Source organism: Vulpes lagopus, chromosome 7 (assembly GCF_018345385.1).
Source record: "Vulpes lagopus strain Blue_001 chromosome 7, ASM1834538v1, whole genome shotgun sequence".
NCBI classification, from domain to species: Eukaryota; Metazoa; Chordata; class Mammalia; order Carnivora; family Canidae; genus Vulpes; species Vulpes lagopus.
Window position 1 is genome coordinate 31,772,600 of NC_054830.1, and position 17,272 is coordinate 31,789,871.

A 17,272-nucleotide genomic window follows, 5' to 3' on the forward strand; every position below is an offset into this window, starting at 1 on the left:
CCCAGGATCGAGTCCCATGTCAGGCTCCCTGCGTGGAACCTGCTTCTCCCTCTGCCTGTGTCTCTGCCTCTCTGTCTCTGTGTCTGTCATGAATAAATAAATAAAATATTTAAAAGAAAACAAAAACAAAAAAGAAATAGGCCTTGCCTAATTTAAGCAAAATAGGAATTTTATTAGAAGGTTGTGTGGGTGGCTCTGAAGAACCAGAGTTCGTCAGGAAGCTGATGCCAGTACAGAACCCTATGTGACCTCACCTGCCCTGCCTAGGAAGTGGGGGAAGAGCAAAGAAGTTCATCTCTGAAAAGACATTGGTGAAAAGATGATACAGTGAGACCAAGATAATCTCACTCTAGTTAACGATCTGAGCTAGGTCTATAAAATGGATTAGGTTTACAAAACAATGTACTGGAAGTACATTTACAAAAAAAAAAAGAAAAAGAAAGAAAGAAAGAAAGAAAAGAAAGAAAGAAAGAAAGAAAGAAAGAAAGAAAGAAAGAGAAAGAAAGAAAGAAGAAAGAAAAAGAAAGAAAGAAGAAAGAAAGAAAGAAAGAAAGAAAGAAAGAAAGAAAGAAAGAAAGAAAAAGAAAGAAAGAAAGAAAAAGAAAAAAAGAAAGAAAGAGGAAGGAAGGAAGGAAAGAAGGAAGGAAGGTAGGTAGGTAGGTACTGGGTACTAGCTATAACCCAATATGATGCCAAATTTATTGGATGAGTTTTAATTTAGTAGTATATAATATATATCATGATTTCCTATCTAAAAAAAGATCACATCTTATTGGGAATGGGAAGAGTATACTCACAGCCATGATAAATTCACTTTCAGAAACCTATGAATGGACTCGGGAGAAATTGGTAATCTCTGATGAGAGAATTACTCTTCCTTCCAAGTTAGCTGGGTAATAGATGAGGTGAAACCAAACCATACATGGTCTCTTGACTTTGGATGATCTCTTTTCACACCAAACAAAACCAGTGTTGGATAAAACAGTTTCCCTGGCACTTGGCTTCACTCTGTATCAGCCCTCTGTGCTGCCTTAGTCTAGATCTGTCCACGTGCACACAGCTCTAACACAAGAACTTGTCTGTTACCCAAAGTGAAACCTGACCACATTCAAGCTGAAAGGTAGCTCTGTAGTCTATTAAAATGTGCCATAGTGTATCCGACAGTGTAATTACCAGTTCACTGTGATTTACAGAATCTTTCTCATCTGAGACATAATAATTAAACACATAATAATTCTACTTGAGTAATTTAAGCACTTGATTTGTCCCTCTGAATTTCTCCCAATACATACACAGGCTACAATCTATTTGCCACACTACCACCATCTTCATTTTTTACTTTCAGTCTCTAGGTGCATAGATTCCCTTATCCTTGTGGAGTATCCTTTTGGACAGAAATCTCACACTTTTCAATGAATCATGCTTATTTTGGATGTCAACGTGATACAGGTGTGTGAAGATTTAGAAGAAGGATTTGAGTTGGAGATATAAACAATTTGATTTTCAGATATGGTAGACCAGAGAGACTTATTTTTTTATGACCAAATGGAATAGTAATATATTTGAACATATGGAATTCATGTTATGTCTCATTTTCTTCAATGTTGTTGGCAGGAAAGCAGTAGCTAGAGATATGGTTTTCTGTTCCCCCGTGTTTTGCTTAAGCAGTGGAGAGTCACCAATCAACATTTGGTTCTCACATTGATTCTCTGCTCAAGCTAGAGTCATAAGCTGCCAATTAATAATAGGATCTTCTACTGTCAAGTTTTGAGGGAATTAAATCTATTCAAATACAGATTCATCACCCAATCTAGCCCTTGCCTTACTCAGGAAGCACCTAGAGGGAGATAGTACTACTATATGGGGAAAAATCTAAGCCAGAGACATTAAGTATGTATTCCAAGAATCAAGTATTAGGACCCAGACCTCCATCTCAACTCCTTAAAGACTTCAGTGCCAAAATGGAACATAGAGATGATCTAAGACAGTGTTTGTTGAAGTGTGATGTGTTTGCACATGTTGGTAGGCATAGCTCACCAATAAGATGCTGATTACCAGGCATTGTTCTAAGTACTGTATGTATATTAACTCACAATAACACTCTTAAGTACAATCTTATCATCTTGATTTTATAGATGAGGAAACTGAGGCACAGATATGTAAAGTGGCTTGCCCATCATCACAGAGCCAGCAAGTGGCAGAGTTGGGATTTGAACCTAGGCTCACTGGCTTCAGGGTCTATTCTCAGCTTCTACTCTGTACCTACTAGTCTCACATGTGTCTGTGTTAATGTATATTTGTAACAACAAGATAATTAGCTATTAGCTATTACAGCTCTATGTAAGCCCATGATATACAAGGTAGTAGTTGTGGCTATAGGTGTGGTATCCGGATACACCCATGAATGGCTCAAACCTCCAGCATCAGGATTTTCTATGATAACACATTGGAAAGATGGGTGTTATGATTACAATATTTTATGCTGTTAAATTAAAGCCAATGCATCTATATTATAGGTTTATTTTATTTTATTTTTTTATTTTTTATTTTTTTTAATTTTTATTTATTTATGATAGTCACACACACAGAGAGAGAGAGAGGCAGAGATACAGGCAGAGGGAGAAGCAGGCTCCATGCACCGGGAGCCCGACGTGGGACTCGATCCCGGGTCTCCAGGATCATGCCCTGGGCCAAAGGCAGGCGCCAAACCGCTGCGCCACCCAGGGAATCCCCTATAGGTTTATTTTAAATTTACAGATTTATATAGATACGTTGAATGTCTCCATATATGGCTTTACTCTTTTCAAGACTATATTGCAGGGATATTTTCCCCCCTAAATGGCAAAAATTTTGAGGACTGTGTAAGAATGATTAAATTTGAGAAACACTGATTCTAGTCCAAATCTTCTGTTGTGAAAGTAAGTAAGGAATTTAAAGTTTGGGTGGTAAACCAACCTGCTAAAAGTAGCAGAGTTAATTAGTATTAACAATAATGATGTTTTGTACTCTCATTTTAAATGTTGTTATGAAGTATATAATATTTAAATCTTATTACAGCTTATAGGATAAATACTATTGTGTTCTTCCATTTTACAGACAGGTAGACTAAAGCTGATATAAATCGTAACCTGCCATGAGGTCACATGGCTATAAGGGAATGGGGTTGGACTTGAACTTTAGTCTTTCTCATTCCAGAGCCAAAGATGTCATCTTTGCAACTGTATTTCCATCCAGGTGAAGTGTTACCAGTGAATCACAAAGCCAGGCCCTATCTATAGTTCTTCCAACGTCACATGGCCTCCCCCTCCTTCTGTTTACTGAGATGAGCTGCCGTGAAAATGTATAACTTTAGAAGGAAGAATGGGAATTATCATGCTGAAGTGTACCTTCCACCCAAAAAAGGACTATTTGAAAAATTTCAAAATCAATGCAGTTCAAAGCCAAAAGCTATTAACATATCTGCCACGGTAGCAAACATTCTTCATTTTACTATGATGAAGTAATGCCATTAGAATACCCCCCAAATTTTAATGGTACATTCACAAATGTTTTGTAATACCATGATGATGTTTTCATGACAATATGATGTAACTTGTTATAGGTGAGCCCGACATAATTGAACTTCCCTAAGAATTCTTCCTCTCAAGCTTCTCCTGCTCCAACCCTCATCTTGTTTTGTATTTTTAACATTTTACAAGGCACTGATACGACTTCAACAACAAACAATAGCCTTTAGGTGAGTCTTTCATCGGAAAGAGAATCTCAAGGCTTTCTTTTATAAGCAGCACCTTGATTAACTGCCACCCTTTGGTGATGATAAAATGAAGCCAAGTTAATAATATTCTGCTCTCATTTCCAGTGGAAGATAGTGGCTGCAGAAGAAATATCAATGCTTTATTTGCAGGCTTTAAAGCCTGATACTCTGCTAAAAAAGTGGAACCCAAGGAAGCAAAGCTGCCGTGTAAATGTAAGAAAATCTACTCTCTGGGGAATATTAGAGTGGCCCAAGGTTTCTGTCGTCACAGTCATATGAGACTCAGAGGAACTGAGGCCACAGAGCCAAGAGGGAGTGGGCCTCAGGTGGGCACCCTCCTGTGTCTGCTTGTAAACTCGCACTCCCCCCATCATTCTGGGCTGAGGCTGGCAGGGAATTGGCAAATGCACCTTCGAACACCCACATTCCTGATGCTCATCCTCTCTTCCCTACTTCAGTTTCTCAAGCACTTCCTGTGACTATGGAAGGGAATTGATTATTGATGAGGCAGCCGGCCTGCACAAAGCAGAAATCCCACTCCAAACTGGGTGCGTTGCCTCCCTGGAGAGCTGCTGGGATTGCTGTAGAGCATTGTTTTGCTTTTCCCTCAAGAAAAAAACCTGAACAATTGGTCAGAGCCCGGCAGCCTGGTCTTTGGGAGGTCGTTGCCCTAATTCACAGCTGTTACTCAGGCCATCTAGTCTGTTCTCCCCCATGAAGTGCACTGCACCAAAAAGTGTATCATGTCAAGGTAAAAAGTAGACATATAACAAAACATTTCATCATTGAATACTGGGATGTGCTGCATTTCAAAGAAGGATTATTTAGTCCATCCATTGGAATGCATTTAATTATGTCAATCATAAGAAGGACTGACTACAAGATCGTTTTTTTTTTTTAAGATTTTATTTATTTATTCATGAGACACACACACACACACACACACAGAGAGAGAGAGAGAGAGAGAGGCAGAGACACAGGCAGAGAGAGAAGCAGGCTCCATGCAGGGAGCCCAACGTGGGACTTGATCCCAGGACTCCAGGATCACGCCCTGGGCCAAAGGCAGATGCTTTAACCGCTGAGCCACTCAGGTGTCCCTGACTACAAGATCTAAGCTGAGTAGTGTCCAGTCATCTTAGCATGGCCCACAGGTCCTCCGTGATGTGCCTCCACAATCTCTGCGTCTGAAGAAGATCATGATCATTCTGCCCCAAGGCCTCTGCTGTTCCCTGGACTGAAACGCCTAAAGCCTCTGATCTCAGGGTTGTTCCAGTTTCAGCTGAATTGTTTTCAGCTGAATTGTCAGCTTCCCAAAGAGTCCTTCTTCTCTATCAGGACACAGCCTTTTACAAGACCCTGTAATTTCTCATCTTCACAGCGTCGGGCTGTGTGAATACCTCTGTTTTGATTTCCTGTTCCTGTCTGCCTCACTGGAAAATAAAATGAAACTCACTGAAAGTAGGAACGGTCTCTGGTCTACAGGAGGTTCCTTACCAACTGGAATAGTGCCAGGTATGTAGTAGATACTTAGTAATACTTGTGAATTTTAATTAATAAAGCCAAGGGCATATGCATAGATTATATCATTGTCTTTTTGTTTGTCTGCAATAGACAAACCTTGAGTTAAAAGGGAAGGGGCATATATAATGGAGAGGACTATCAGCAAATTTATTATTACCCAGATCTTTATTAGTCTTCACTAACATCTCTTATGTCCATTAAATATCATCTATAAGCTCCTTCTTTCCAGTTATTGAGCCCATGGAGGTAAGCCGGGTACCACCTTCCCTGCCCCATCCCCTCATCTCTTCCCCTGCTGTTTCTTTCCCCTCTTATCGTTTTCTATCAATCTGACCATATCAGTCTCACCTCAAAGCATGCCCATCACATGCCAGGGCCCTTAAGACCAAGTCAAAATCCTTAGTATGACCTGAAAAATATTTTGCAATCCTGTCTGAGCTCATGTCTACCTTCATTGCTTGATCCTCACTTCCTTTCCTCTCTAGACTCAGCCATGTTTCCTTCACTTTGCTCTCTCTTGCCTTTGGGCCTTTTCGCATTTCCAGTCCTTCTGCCTGAAACCTCCATTTCACCGAACTAATTCTGATTCACCTCTCAGCTTTGAAACAGAGATCACTCCCTTCTGGAAGCTTCTCCAATGAATACCTCTTTAGTCTGGGCTTCTCCGTTTTATACTTTTCCCATGATAGTGCTCATCAGACTATACGACAATTTCCAGCTTCACCATCAGATTTTTGTCTTGCATACTCTAATAGCCCTAGCATTGAGCATGATGTGTGGTACTTGTTACTCAGTAATTAAAAATAAATAAAATAGGGGTGTCTGGCTGGCTCAGTGAGAGGAGAACGTGACTCTTGATGTTGGGGTTGTGGGTTCAAGCCCCATGTTGGGTGTAGAGAGTACTTAAAAATAAAATCTTCAGGGCACCTGGGTGGCTAAGTGGCTAAGCTCTGCCTTTGGCTCAGGTCGTGATCCCAGGATCATGGGATCGAGTCAGGCTCCCTGCTCCACGGGGAACCTGCTTCTGCCTCTGCCTCTGCCCCCCCTCTCGCCTCTCTCTCATGAATAGACAAAAAATAATAAAATCTTAAAATAATAAAAATAAAATATTTTAAAAATATCATCTATAAGCTCCTGGGCCAAAGGCAGATGCTTTAAAATAAAATAAAATAAAATAAAATAAAATAAAATAAAATAAAATAAAATAAAATAAAATATAGAGATGCTTACTACATGGTTTTAAAGGAAAGCTCTAAGTTGCCACTTGAAGACTTTTCACCAACTGTCAAAGTGTCTGATGAGCCCCCTGTGCCCAGAAATCACTTGGACCTTCTTCCGTGTGTGAATGATTACCAAGAGGCATTATAACCCTCTGGGGAGTCTTAACTCCCAGACTCTGCCATTTAGAGTGTAATGTAAGAAGTCCGTTTCTGGAAGCAACACAGTGCATGGTGGTACCTTTCAGCACAGTGAAAACTCGAAAAATAGGGTGGTCTCAGCCAAGGGTCAAATTGCAGATACAATGCTTTATGTATTTGGCAGTGCTCTCGAGACAAATACATAATCACCGAGGTATGTGATCTGGTCGGAAAATTCAGGCCAGATAGAATGACACGGGTAGAAACGCGCACACACACAAATACACATAACAATGAGCGCTCTTATTTGTAAAAACCACATTAAGAGATGGCAGTTCTTTACCTCTGAAGTGATTTATAAATTAAAATAATTGCCTCTTTGAACTGTTCAGATATTAATTGACCTATCACTAATGTATGTACGGTCTCGAAACCATCCAAACATTACCTAAACATTTTTATTCTCTTTATTCTGGATATCCAGAAAACCACAAAAATAGGCTCTTTGTTCTGGTGCCAAGGGTCATAAAGGAAAAGCCATCATCTTTGATGACTTTGCAATTCTTATTCTATTTCTTCCTCAAGTTAATTCTCAGTGAAATAGCAAGTCCTCTGAGCTTGAATAAGCCTTCCCACTACCCTCTTTAACAATCTCATCCCAGAGCACATGGATCCAGTTCTGGCTCAGATTTCTGGTAATGAGAGCAGGGCAATTCATTATTTTTTTTTATTAATTTTAGCTTGGGATATATATTCCAAACCACCCCAGATGGTGGGTGGCAGGCAGGCATTTCCTTCCTAGGTAAAATGAGGGAGAAACTAAATTGGCCAAGGCCCAGATGTGCATAGGCTGTGACAAGCTTTCTGGGGGTCCATTTTTCAAGAGTGATCTTGACCTGAATTGAAAGGCAGGCAGAGCTCAAGACAGGAGCTTTAGGGCAATGGTTCTAAACCAGAGACAATTTTGCACCCCATCCCCAGGGCAAATTTGGCAAAATCTGGAGGCATATTTGGTTGCTACAACTTGGCAGCAGTTAGGGGTTGTGCTAGTGGCATCTAATGAGCAGGATCAAGGACAGTGCTATGTCCTACCATGCCCAGGACACCCCCCACAACAAAGGATTATCCAATCCAAAGTGTCAGTAGTGCTGAGCTTGAGAACTTCTGCCTTATAGTCTCAAACACTGAGTTCACATCCCAGCTTTGCTCTTTTTATGGCTGTAGGACCATTGTGCGAGTTCCTTGATCTCCCTGAACCTCAGGTCTCTCTTCTATCAAATGGTGATCATGATAAAATATCCAGCCTGGTGCTGGTGAGGGTTTGAAAATATATTCTATTTTTTATTTCTCTATGACTGAATTTTTTTAAACATTTATTTTCTTTGAGAGAGAGAGAGAGAGAGAGAGAGAGAGAGAGAAACCCGTGAGGGGGTAGAGGGGTAGGGGGAGGAGCAGAGGGAGAGGGAGAGAGAGAATCCCAAGCAGACTCTGCACTAAGTGCAGAGCCCAATGGGGGCTCCGTCTTATGACCCTGAGATCACAATCTGAGCCAAAACCCAAGAGTCCCATGGTTAATTGAGCCATCCAGGTGCCCCTAATATATTATATATTTTAATTTATTGCATGAATGTTGCAAGAACAATCATATATATATATATATATATATTTTTTTTTTTTAAAGTAAGCTGTACAGCAGTGTGGGGCTTGCTCATCACCCTGAGATCAAGAGTTGCATGCTCTACTGACTGAGCCAGGCGGGTGCCCCTTCTATTAATGTATTTTAAATGAAAATAGAAATTGCCATAATTTGTGAGGAAAACTCAACTTTGAAATTTCAGTTTCAAATCCAAATTTTATTTTCTCCTTTTATTAATGCATAATGTAGGACACAAAATGCAAAATTCAATCTATAAAATAGGAAGATTTGGCAATAATTGACTTTTCATTTGCTGTGGCTAAGTGGTACCAATTTCAAAACATCAAAGACCCATTCTGTTTTAATTCACTAAAAGAAAAAATCAATTATGAATTGATATGTGTTCCAGCCTCTACAGAGATCCAAATTAGAAATATAGCAATACTTGCTTTAATACAGAAAGTTAAAAAAAAAAGCCCCAGGTTTCTAGTGGGCAAAGAAACAGCATTTTCAAAATGCCTAAGAGGGTAGAAGGAAATGGAAATATAAACCATATTCTGATATTTTTCTATGTGATAGTAATATGTAATACCAGGTTAAGCAAATATGGCCGCTATACAAAATGTAATATTTATTTGAATGAGGAAATCAATTTGGACTTATAACACATTTATACAAAAACTTTCCTTAAACTGTTTCTTAAAATCAGAAGTGTTTTGGTATTACATAGAAATAGTGTGCTACTGTGCTTTATAGCAACTGAAAATACTGTTTCCAGATAATTTCATATGAAAACCATGACCTCCCAATACATCTTAAAGTCACAACTCCCACTTCCTTGCATAGTTCTTATGTAATAGACTAAAGAGGATGGTCTTTTGGTCATTCTGCAGATATTTACTGACTGCTAATTATGTGTGTCTCCTGTTATGGTGCTGGGGATATAGCACATTTTGGAACATGCAAATGGTCAGGAGATAGCACAGCCTAGTGAGCAAGGACTCAGAATTCTGGAGTCAAAGAGGTGGCTTGACTTCTGACTAAGTTATGTTTTAGTTGGTGACCCTTTGACCACCTCTTCAACTTACTAGAGGCTGAGTTTGTGCGTCTGAAAAATAGGTTGAGAGTTTTTCTCCCCATTTTGTTAAAAAAAAATTCTGGTAAAAAGCACTGAGCATGGAGCTTGCTATTTATTAAGAAAATTGCTCAAAATGGTTAACTATATTATTATAAGGACAGTTATGTTATTCTTACAGGCCAGAAATGGCCTGTTTTTGGAAAATAGAGGCTCTTTTCCTACATCAAGAAGAATTTAAAAAGCATTACAAGTGAGAGACTGAATAAACCATATTTCTTACAATAATGTGTATAAACTTACCAAATGGAACCAGCTGTCACAGAAACAATCCAGGGTTGTTGTTGTTGTTGTTGCTTTTTTTTTTTTTTTTAATTCTTAAACTTCTGATGGCCAACTGGATGCTTAATCCAGTAGCTGGGCAAGCTTCTCTACATTGCATTGTTTACATATTTTCCTTAGACACGGGTAGTATTATGAAACAAATACTTCAGTGTGCATACATTCAGAGCTGCTTTCTAATTTCACTTCTGATAAATATATTTTTTATAGAAAGCTAGCTTTCTATAGAATTTTTAGAATTTCAAAATTCTAATTTTTTTAAGTTCTTATTTATTTATTCATGAAAGACAAAGAGAGAGGCAGAGACACAGGCAGAGGGAGAAGCAGGCTCCCTGCATGTAACCTGATGCAGAACTTGATCCCAGGACCCCAGGATCACAACCTGAGCCAAAGGCAGATGCTCAACCACTGTGCTACCCAGATGCCCCCTAAATGGTTTTGAAGAAAAAATCACAAATGGTAAATAGCACTTACTGGTTTTCATATTAGGAAAAAAGGGTGGGATGCCTGAGTGGCTCAGTGGTTGAGAGTCTGATGCCTTTAGCTCAGGGCGTGATCCCGGGGTCCTGGGATTGAGTACTACATTGGGCTTCCCATGGGGAGCCTGCTTCTCCCTCTGCCTGTGTCTGCCTCTCTCTCTTTGTGTCTCATGAATAAACAAAATCTTTAAAAGAAATTAAAAATAGATGTTTCTTGTGAAAACCACAAAAGAAAAACAAAAAGAAGAATATAAAAAATTCACCTCTAATCTTAATGACCAGACATAGTTTTGTTTTCTGTGTGTGTACATGCATTTGCATGTATGGGTTTGTATGTATACACATAGAGTGTTACTTTCCGTCAACAAAATTTTCCTATTTCATTTTATACTCTATTGGGGTCACCAAATGTTACTATACTGAAACAGAGGTCAGCAAGCTCTTTCATGAAGGGCCAAATAGTAAAAACGTTAGACTTTGTGGGCCATGTCATCCCTGTCACAACTCTTCCATTCTGACATTGTAGCATGTACCATGGACAATCTGTAAACGAGTGTGGCTGCATTCTGCTCACTATGAACTAGATTTCTCCCCCAGCCTGTAGTTTGCTGATTTCTGTACAAGAGCCTCATAGATCATTATAATAGATTATTAAACATAATTATACTATATGTCAACAATAATTACATTTTATTATAACATTTATAAGGAAAAATATAACTTTTAAATCCTGGAGAAGATTTTAAAATTTATTTTTTATTTTATTTTCCTTAAGTAATCTCCACAACCAATGTGGGGCTCGAACCCATGATCTGGATATCAAGAGTCACATGCTCCACTGACCGAGCCAGCCAGGCACCCCATACTATAGAAGATTTCTTAAAGGGTTGTCATGTTAGTGCATATTTTGAGGAATTAGATATAAATGAACAGCCACCAAACATTAAAGAAAAACAGTTTCCTGGGGGTCAAATAAAAATGCAAGGACTCTTGAGATTGTTCATAATTAAGTGTGCACTTGTTTTGCTACCACACTTCCCTGAATGCTTCATGTTGTTTGGGTAGCAGCATTCCCATGGAATGCAGGGAGATGCTGCCTATTACTCCTGGCTATGGGAGTCTTTGTGTTGTATTACATGAATAGTGTGAATCCAACTCTCTGGTGCAGCTGCTCCCAAGATCCAGTAGCTTTCTCAAATAATAGCATCATTTGTTACTAGATTGTTCAAATGGGGGGTGTGGGGAAGAATCCTTGAATTGATTCTTTTGTGTTTAATTCTGTTGACACATAGAGGAAGGGGTTATAGGTTATGCTCTGGGGGAAGCTAAATCAGGGTCAAATGCTAGCATTTAGGAGGTTTATTAGGAGGTGCTCATGGGATCAACACCTGTGGAGAGGGGTGGGACAAAAGCCGGATGTAGCAGAGGGAAACGGACTGTACTGCATTCTTGGCAAAGGCCTCAGTGGACCCCATTGGAAGCTCTGGAGATGGGGAGGCCCTGCAACATCATCCTGAGTTGGAGAGAGGGGGTCTTTATAAACTGGTGTTGACCAGTTATTGGCAGAGGTCACTCCTGGAGGAGCAAGGTGGCTTCCCTCAGTGGTCTTTTCCCAACAGGGGCAGACAACCAAGGGTTGCTTCCTATTTGTACTCCCAGAGGCTGGGAGAGTAAGTCCTTCCTTCCTGAAGGAGTCTACGAGTGGGACATCAGGGCATCTACTATCTCATGGGCTAACTCCAGATGAGAAACTTGTTCAAGTCAATATTGTGCTCTGTTTGAAAAAAACTCAATGTTAGTAATGTTTTGGTGGCAGTGTGGAATCTTAATTCTGGTTTAATTAAGCCATTTGGTTTAGTAAGTTCATTCAGTCATCCTATGAATATCAAGATCTGCAAACTCTCTATGTGCAAGGCACTGTCTAGTATATATATATATGTAAGTTAGGTATGAAAACAAATTAAAACATGGGTCTTGTCCTTGGGGAGCTTACAGCCTCTTTGGAGAATGCAGAAGTTTGAGATACAAGGTAAAATGGTGACAGTATTGGGGGATGATATAGCAATGCTTGGTCCTAAGAAACTACGGTTCACTCAACCCAAGTGCATGCAAAAGCATTCTTATTTTACTTTTCTAAGCCATTGCCCTGTACAAGTTTATCAATAAATGGCATTAGTAATAATCATGACTCAGTTTCTGCTGCAGGGAAGCCTGAGGTCATACATATAATGGAGATGTGTGGCAAGACTTAGAGATTGGTATCACAGCCAAGATTTATTATCTTCAACAGACACTTCGTTATCTAAAGTCCCCTGTGCCAGCTAATCCAGCTTTCAATACTGTGATCTATAATCTTCATTGGGGTGTCACTTTTTTCTTCCCCTGAGGGTTGTATATATTTTACCAGCATGTTATAATACATTGCAGATATTACTCAAGGGCCCCATTGAATAAGATTACTATATTAAAAACATACTTTGAGTCAAAAATGGAATACAGCTTCAGCTCTTTTTCACCTGCAAGTTAAAAAATGAGATCCCTGTACAATTAAAAAGCCAAAGAGGGACTTTATACTAGCACCTGGAGGGTTGTGGACCAAGTTCAGGATTATGAAAAAGTGTTTGTGGAATTTAAATAAGAGCAAAAAAGATCTCATTCAGAATACATAAAATACCAAAATAGCCACTTCAGTGTGACATGCAGGGCATAGATAACTACATGGGGTTTTATAGTTTTTTAGGAAATGCTGGACATCAAATATCATTTTCCCCAATAAGATAATTCTGTATCAGTGGTTTTATTGATTCATTCATTTATTTATTCATTCTGTCATTCGGTACAAGGCTTCTGTGTTGCCCATCACCGGGCAGGCAGCACTACTGATATCATTGTCTATGTGGATGCTGCTCCTAGAGCTGACAGTACAGAGCCTCTACAACTGTATTCTGTGGTCCTAGTTGCACAATATTTACAGGGTGAGGACATGCCAGGCACTGTGCTGGATGCTGAGAACAAAGTGGTGAGCAAGATGGATTTGGATCTTGCCCATCATGGAACTTTATTTTAGATGAAGTCTGACAAAAAAAAACCAAGTAACTACAAAAACCAAATAATTACAGAGTGAGGTAAGAACTCTGAACTATAGAAACAGGCTAGGCTATGAACCTCTAACAGGGAGACCTATGCTAGCAGGGAAGAAATTCTGAGGAAGCAACATTTCAGCTGAAACCAAAAAGACAACTATGTTTGTAGATGTGAAGACTAAGACAGAGAAGGATATTTCAGGGAGAAGGAACAATGCACAGATCAGGAAGGAGTATGAGATAGCGCAAGAATTGAACCAGACCAGTGTAGATGGGATACAGAAATGAGATGGGGAGGAGATGCGGCTGGAGAAGCAGACAGGGGACAGGCTTTACCAAGCTTTGAAGGGTAGGTTAAGAATTTTGGTCTTCATCCTAAGAAATACTGGAAGACAGGTGTTCAATGTGGAAGAGTGACTTTCAGCAAGATCATGCTTCCTTGTCGTTGAATAGACAGTTGACACAGACAAGAATATGTATGGTTGACAATATGGGGGCTGTTTCAGTAATGAGTGAGAGATGATGGTGACCTGTCTAGGGACATGCCAAAGAAGATGAGAAGAAGTAGATGGATCAAAGAAATATTCAAATGAAGTATCTGAACCTAATCTCATTCTGCTTTTGCTAGCCAGTACCACTGAATTATTTTGACCTTGGCGTACTCTCAAATAACATTCAATATCAACTCTTGGTGAGTGGCTCCGTGAGAGGCAAAATTATTTGATGTTAACATCAAAGACCACTTCAATCAAGTGTTGGATTTGCTTATTAATATGCCATGTAGCCAATAAAATAATCATTCCCGTTTTATTTACCAGAAGCCTATTTGACAGCCTAAAATTTAATCCCTTCCGTAAAATGTACTACTGACTCATTTGGGATTGCGGTGAAAATTCAGGGAGACAATACATAACTAAAGCATTTAGCACAATGCTTACTGTGCCATAATTACTGTTAGCTACTCCTTACTACTGCCACTAGTTATACATATGTGAGAGGTTTAGGGTAAGAACGAATCTCATCCTTTTTCCTCGAAATTGAGAACCAAAATTTCAGAAAATAGATACAGGAGTTAAATCAAGTGAGATGAAAATATTTGTTTTATTACTGATATTGCTAATTTCAAGAAGATGGATTGGCTTTGCCATCCATCTCTGCCAAATCTAGCAATTGGTACAGCTGACCCAAGGAAATATCTGTGCATATCTGCACATTGAAATTGTTTTTTTTTTTTTTTTTTGCCTCCATTAGAGACAGAGAAGGTGTAAGAAAAGCCTGGATCCTGATGCTGCCCTAGGCATGCTTCCATCATGGCAGAACAGAACAGAACACTCTCACTTCTCAGATGAGTCATGGTGCAGAGAAGTAGAGAGCATGGATCATGGACTTAGATGTGTGGGTGAACCTGGCTGTGCCAGTCATTAGCTAAGCAGCAAAATCCATTTCCCAATGTTCCTGAGACAATCTCCTTATCTGTAAGAAGGGGATGGTAATAGTACCACCTCATAGGACTGGCATGAGGATTAAACAGATAAAAATGTTGCTGTCTGGCACAGAGAAACACTAGTAATATATGTTTTTCACTATCAGTATCTAAAAAAAGAATACAGAATACAGAAAGCATGGCATCTCTGTGTTTCTCCAGTCCCACCTACGAAAGAGGTCACTCTTCTTCCCAAGGAGAAAAGCAAATGAGGAGCAAATACTTCTGAAAGAGAAGTGGTTCCACGCATGTTCTTTCTCTATGCTGAACACTAAGCAGAAGGGTGTAATGTTTACCTCCCATATATTCTATCACTTGACACATCTGTCCCATCCCTGCTGGTCCCTGTCACCACCTGGAGAGAAGAGGCTTTGTCAGATTCTTCATATATCCTTCCCAAAATATAGGGCTATGCGCTGTGCTTTGCATCCAGGCAGCACTCAATCAGTGCATAAGGGGTTTGAACATGAGCATCTTTCTCTGAAAGATTTTGTTTCTAATATGCTAAATTGTGAAGGGCTAATGCCTGATGGTAAAATACAGGCCCTGAGCAGGAAGTGTGAGGTTCCCACTTGTTTGCTTCCTTTGTTCAAAACAAGCCAGGCTTCTGGATCCTGATTTTCAGGACCATCCTGAAACTGTAGGATATCTGACACTGACAAAATTTGTTTTTGTTTTTGTTTTTTTGTTTTGTTTTGTTTTGTTTTTGCACAGGGCAAACATTTTATACATTTACCTTCCTCATGTATGCTTTTTTCCTAATCTCTTGGACTTACATGACCAAAGCAGAAACAAAGACTTAGAAAAAATTTATTGTAAGATGAACACCTTGATTTATTTGCTCCCTTCATATGAATGCTTATAAATTAGACTTAACTAAATATACACACAGAGGAAAGATTAAGTAGAATATGGGATAGCAACAAGGCAATATATTGTAAGGCCAGTAAATATGACGATTGTGTGACTATGTAGAAAATATTCACAAAATAATATTCAATAAAGTAGTACACCAAACTGAAGGTATACTATGATCCTGATAAAATATATTTCCTTCATTGTAAATGTTACTCTCTGAAATTAATTGTTTGCTATTTATTATCTGCCTCCCCTGACTGCAATGTGTGTTCAATGGGATTTTGTCTATTTTGTTTGTCTCAATAATTCCAGAGTCTTATAGCAGGGTTTGGCAAACTGTGGCCAGCTGGCCAAATCTGACACACTGCCTGTTTTGTAAATAAAGTTTTATTGTAACACCACCAAACATGTTTACATATTGTCTGTGGCTGCCTTTGCCTTATAATGGCTTACCTGAGCAGTTGAACTCAGCCTGGGTGGCCCTAAAAATCTAAATCTTTTACTGTGTGACTCATCATGGAAAATGTCAGCTGATCTCTGGCCTGAAACCACTGATGGACATACTTATTAAGACTTACAGAATGAATGCATGAGTGAAAGAATGAATATATGTAAATGGAGTGGAAGAAAATGCAGATAAAGAAAAATGTGTGTGAAAGGGATAAAACTCTGCTTGAAATTATTTTCTTTTGAAAACCTATACTGTTTGTTTAACAATGGCATTCTTTAGACAAAAGGAGAAACAAATTTTTAAATGTAATACTACCATCTTTATAGATCATTGGAGAATATAGTTTTGAGGTCTGTGGTTCATGAATTGCTGCAATCCTAGATTATTGAGCTATTCACGCATGTTTTCATTTTTAGTTCAAAAGCAAAGCGCCCTCATTACTAATTATCCTTCTAATTGTGAGTTAACAGTGGGGAAAGCCAGTCCATGGGGATTACTCGAGAGGCTACACCACAGCAGACTCTGTGGGTTGTTTAAACATGAATGGAACAGACCCGACTTGTGTAGTAATGTAAATAATATTTACCAAACTGGTCATTCATCAGAATTAAATTGATCCAAGGCCCCATGAGGCTTGGTTATCTCTGTCTGTACTCCAGACATAACATTTACCTGATAACTCACAGAGCCCCCAGGCCAGCTTCATCCTCTTTAGCTGGTTCTTCTTATATTGGCCTTCAAAAGAGTCTTCTTTGTTTAAAACTCAATCTGTTAACCAAGAAAAGAGCGATAAGCATAAACCCTTTTTAAAAGATCCTGAAAAGAAAACAGGAGAAGGGACGTTTTGTTTGTTTCACACAAGGACGAAAATTGGTCTTGCTCACTGACTCCATCCATCTCTGTGCTCCTGTGAATCTGGTTGGCACTTTTATAACTATTTGCTCATTTGCTTAACACTCCTTCAGGGGCCTTTCCAACTAGTAGCACAAGCCAAAAGAGGAAAAGCAATCTATTTACCAAACGATGCATTTTTAAAAGGCATTTTGCATACTCCATTTCACAAAAAAACAATTGTGATAAGAACTCTGGGACATTAATTTTTCATGGGCAAAATATTCATCTTAATACACATGGCCATAGGTTCAAAAAAAACTAATGGTAAGCTTGTGTGTGTTGGCTGGAGTAATGCAGCCAGTCTTGGATTCAAGACTTCCTCCTAGTTCTCTGTTGTA

At 39.2% G+C, this 17,272-nt stretch overlaps 1 long non-coding RNA gene across 26 annotated transcripts in view; it reads left to right on the forward strand.

The window, feature by feature from the left end:
* Positions 1-17,272, forward strand: part of LOC121494882 — a 364,318-nt gene that overhangs the window by 144,886 nt on the left and 202,160 nt on the right. For 21 of the 26 annotated variants that reach the window (XR_005988902.1, XR_005988895.1, XR_005988901.1 and 18 more), the window contains 2 exons: positions 3,196-3,736; positions 3,860-5,266. This is a non-coding gene — a long non-coding RNA (uncharacterized LOC121494882). Of the gene's footprint in view, positions 1-3,195; positions 5,267-17,272 lie in introns of all 26 variants that reach the window. The other 5 variants (XR_005988914.1, XR_005988894.1, XR_005988912.1 and 2 more) reach the window with 5 other exon arrangements.